The following is a 5410-nucleotide window of genomic DNA, read 5'->3' as shown; positions in this document are numbered from 1 at the left end:
TAAGAGAGATATTGAATTTTTCATGTGTAACATATAAAATTAAATTTTCACGATCAGAAATTATTATTATTATATAGATACGAAAATATTGCATCTCTAGATTTTTATATTTTATAATATTTAAATAAAATAAAATTTAAATATTTATTTGGTTCTTAAAAAAAATATTTTTTTAAATTTAAGAACATTAATTCTTATTTTATATATTTATGCAAAAAAGAACCGATCTACTTTCTTTATTGTTTTTATTTACCTTTTTGTATTTCGTAAATTTTATATTCTTCTCTTGAAATATTAAATACAATTGATTTTATGTCACGATTTTAATATAATCCAATATAAGCTTCATTGAATGCATGTTTCAAATTCATTTATTATTGAATAGCGCACTATATATACAATATGATAAATGATTCAAAATTTATTAGAAACGAGTTCGTTTAAAAAAAAAAAATAATTCCCCCCCTTTTTAAATTTATAAAATTACAATTTTTTTCATTTTGAGAAAATATTCATTTGACTTTTTATTATTATATTAAAAAAAAAAAAAAAAAAAATATGTTGATTTAATTAAATTTTGATGAATTTCAATGTCCAAAGAATTTTTACGAAAAAGGAAATCGGATTCCTAGCTTTCATACACAGGTTGACATGAATCCAATTTCGTGTAATCTAGATCTACAGGTTCCAATTGATATAGGAGTGAATAAAAAAAAAAAAGTTTCTATTGTCACAAGAGTGAAAAAGCCAATTTTTTTTCTCAGTTTTTAAATACCGTTAAATTTAATTTTTCTCTTGAATATTAATTTTAAAATTTAAATATCACTTCTAGATAAATAAAAATAATAAATAATTTTAATAACAAAACAAAATCATACAAATTATTTTTATATAATAATAATTGTAATACAAGCGTCAAATTTAATTAACTTTTTTAAATTAAATTAAATTAAATTTTTAAATTAAATTAAATTTTTAAATTAAATTAAATTTGTTTTAATTAAATTTATCATTTATTCGATAAAATTAATGTCTAGAGAAAATAAAAAAAAAACATTTGCATTTACTGATTGCTTTTTTTATCATCACTTCTCAAAGCAAACGTAAACTAAAAAAATTTTTATTTAATACAAATAATCGATTTGTCTATTATCAAATAAATATTTACTTGATCAAAAATAATTTTTTTTTAAATTAAATAAATTGTATTTCTACTAATATTTTTTGTATTTGAAACAATAATTTCTGTATTTTAAACAAAATGCCATTTAATTGACTCAAATATTAATTATTACAAATAAATATTTAGAAAAATTTTTTTTTTGAAACAACCAATTTTAAATAATAATAATAATAATAATAATACAATTATAATTAATTTGAATCAAATCAATTTTGTTTGTTTTCCTATTTCTGATATTATTAATTTATAAATTAATAAATTTGTATTTATAAATTAAAAATAATGCCAGAAATAGGAAAACTGAATTTAAAAAAAAAATTGCAAGCAGTAAATTTTGCATTGTCATTGTTAATACGTAAATAGTCATTTTTTTAATTGATCGAATTTTTTTTTGTGATAATATAAGGTGATTGTCCAGTTAAATAATGTCGAGTGAAACTCCTGAATGAATGACGAAGTAAGTTGTGTATGTGTGTGTGTGTGTTTATGTATATAAACAGGGTTGTATCGATGAGATCAGGAGACAAATGTATCCAATGTTCTCTGGTACTCTATATATATATATGTATGTGTGTATGGTGGGATGCATTTGTGACGTCACCGGCGTGTGTTGCTGAGAGGATGAGAATGAAGAGAAGGAAGAGAGGGTGTGCGAGGGAAAAAGGGAGGAAGGAGAGAGAGGAAATCGATACAGCCCACCAGCATCACATCTTTTCTCTCATTCTCTCATCTCACTCCTTCTCTTTCTCTCTCCCTTTTTCTCTTTCTCTCCCTTGGCCTCGTTCCGCTTTTCTTTTCTCTCACTCATTTTTTTTTCTCTGTTCTACACGGACATTATTTTTTTTTTTCCCCCGGTTCCTCACCTTATTCTTTATCTCCCTTTTTTTAAGCATATCTTTCTTTTCTCCCTATACCCTTGTTCGAAAAAAAAAACACCCACACCCTATCTCTAGTCCGACTATTATATGTCAGTAGTCGCACGTGACTAGACTTTTTTCCATCTAGATTCTTAAAAAAAAAAAAAAAAACGAAACAATAGTTTTAAAAAAAATGTAAATATTTTCATATCGTGTATTTGACAGTCTTTATCACGAATTAAAAAAATATTAAGGGTAACATTAATCATTTAATATACACTTAGGGGGGATGACTTTTTATATAACTATTTATACGAACGCTGCGAGAGAATAATTTCTAAAAAAAAAAAAATGTGTAATTTCTCAATATGTAAATGTTTGTATATAAATATTATAATTAGAACATGATAAATTATATATATTTAAAGATATTAAAAATTAAATTCAAAATAAATAATTTATTATTACAGATAAAAATATTTTATATCCGTTTATTTGAGACAAATAAATATTTACTTGGCTCTGAAACAAATATATCTTTTCTCTATATTTTTATAATTATTTTCAAATTCAGGAAGAAATGTATATATTTTTTTTTAATAAATAAATTTTCAACTAATTTTTGTTTTTAATAAATTAAATGCAATTTTCTGAGGAAATAAAACAAACACTTGTTAGAATGAAAGAAATTTTTTTTTTTTTTTTTGATGAATGAAATATACAAACACTTGCGACTGAATGAAACAAATATTATTTCTGAATGAAAAAAATATTTATTCTGATTGCAAACATAAATTTACTCCGAATGAAATAAATATTAATATACTTAATGAAACATAAATTTTTATATTGATTCAAACAAATATTTCATTGAAATAAACATTTTCTTATCAAAATTATAATTATTAATTATTATTCTCGATTTATTTTTTAACTAAAATATTTATTATATAATTATAAATAAGAAATTATTCTGAATTGTCGAAAGTATGCCGGAACTATGCACAATTGAAATTAGAATTTTATATATATATAATTTTGAGATTATTTTATGCCAATTGGCAGAGAAACTGAAATGGGAGGGATTGTGTACATCGATTTATTTGTTTCGGAAACTTTTATTTGCTCGTGATGTGTGTAAAAAAAATTTATATTTATACATGTACATATATACTAAAATAAATGTAAAGTAGAGCACTGGAGTTACAGTGTGTGGCTCAATTTCAGTCCAATACGAGAAATTCTTTTTGCATATATATCAAAAATCTGCAGTCCAATTTCCAATATTATATATATAGTGTTGTATGACTCGCGTATACAACACAAAAAAAAAGTAAAAATATTCTCTTATCTTTTACATAAACATACAAATTTACAAGAATATTTTTATAGCTTTTATTATAAAAGAAATTCATTTTTTTCATAAAAAAAAAATTTATTTTTTTTAAAGTATTTTTTGAATTTTTTTTTTGTATTGCAAACTATGTTTGTTTGTCTTAACAAAAATTAATAAAAAAAAAAAACTATAGCTAAATAAAAATTTATAATATAAAATAAAATATTATATAATATAATTTTATTATACATATATAATACAAAATGTTCTGTCACAATTTCAGTAGTAAGGATAAATATTAAGTCAGACAAGTTAGCGCTTATATCGAACTTCGTTTTGTATTTATTTTATATATATTATTTAAATTATATTATATATTTTATATTATTTATTGTGGCTCTATATTTGTATACCGTAATTAACATAAATAAAAATAAAAATTAAATTATTAGTAATCATATAAATAAAATAATAAACACAAACTGTATTGTATATATATAATAAAGTATTATCAATATGAAGTGATTAAGGTCAATTTATAGTCAGACGGATTCAATGCGAGAAATGTTAATGATTTACAGAAATTAATAAAAAATACTTCCTGTGGATATAATTAATTTTTACTAAACTATAATAAATATTCTTCAGTATTAGTATAAAAAATTAAAATCCATTTAAAAGTATTGTAATTTTAAATACTACTGAAAGTTTTTTAAGGGGTTAAGGTCAATGTGTAGTCAGCCTACAAGGAATTTCTTTTTTATACTACTGAAAACTCTTATTATCTCTTATTATATCTCTTATTACAATTTTATTTATAAATATTAAAAATTAATTTTCCATAATAATAATAATAATAATAATAATAAAAATAAAATTGAATAATTAATATCAAAATAATTAGGAAAGATTTATAAAAAATATTTTACATATTTTATAATAAATACAAACGATTGCGCGAAACCTTCGCTTGAACTTGCCTGACTTAATATTGACCTTTACTACTGAAACTGTGTATGGCGATATTTTATAAATATTATTTTAATAAAATTTTGTTTATTGTTTTAACACGTTAACAAATATATTATTATTAGTTAATGAAAATAATATAAATAAATTATTGATGAATAATAAAATAAATATATATTATAAATAAATAATATTTGATTTGAATAAAAAAATTTTCTCGTGCGTAATAATTTAATATATAATAAAATTAATATATATGTAATTTTTAAATAAAAAAGAAATAATATAAAGTTTAATTAAAATTTTAATTACATATATATCTTTCATTATATCATTCTTATATATCAAATATATATATATATATATATATATATATATGGACAAATAAGCTATATTGATTTCAGAACTTTCTACCCCTATATATAATATAGACAATACTTCACTAACCACATTTAACACACAAATTCAATTGCAATTTACCCGCAAAAATAAATTTTATCAAAATTGAAAAATTTAATTAAAATTATTATTTAATAAGAGAACAAATATTATAATATTATATAAATTATTTTATGAATATTATAATCAGATAAAAAAAAATTACTTTTTTCACTTCGAAGCTTGAAAATTAAAAACATTTTAATGAAAAAATGTAGGAAATTTTTTTTTTTTTTTGAAATTTATTTTACATAATATTATCGAGATTGAAATAAAACACAGAATTGCGCTCACATTTTAGGAATGTAGAAAACGTGCTTGAGTCATGCATGAATTTAGTCGATAATAGTGCGAGTGTTAAAAATGTAAACACAACCTTGAGTAAAAAAAAAGTAGAAAACTAATACTTATAATATTATATGCGTTCTCTAAAATTTTGCTAGAAAAGTTTTTTTTTAATCAAATCAATTTTGTTCGAATCAATTATTTTATTATATATTATATATAATTTTAGTTCTAATAGCGTAATTCCTACAATTAATAAAAAAAAATAGAAAATTATTATTAAAACAATGACCGTTTCGATTGATTGTATTAATAATTAAGTTACTGCTAATTATAACCTTG

The 5410-nt window shown here is 20.5% G+C and overlaps 1 protein-coding gene across 3 annotated transcripts in view; it reads right to left on the bottom strand.

The window, feature by feature from the left end:
• The window catches only part of LOC127278811 (Kv channel-interacting protein 1), a 39817-nt gene that overhangs the window by 15482 nt on the left and 18925 nt on the right, over positions 1-5410 (bottom strand). The gene's annotated exons all lie outside the window — the stretch shown is intronic.

Source organism: Leptopilina boulardi, unplaced genomic scaffold (assembly GCF_019393585.1).
Source record: "Leptopilina boulardi isolate dan_hultmark-lab unplaced genomic scaffold, ZJU_Lbou_2.1 LbouV2_211, whole genome shotgun sequence".
Taxonomy (NCBI): domain Eukaryota; kingdom Metazoa; phylum Arthropoda; class Insecta; order Hymenoptera; family Figitidae; genus Leptopilina; species Leptopilina boulardi.
The sequence above is the reverse complement of the archived record's forward strand: the minus strand, read 5'-3'. Positions and strand labels throughout refer to the sequence as shown.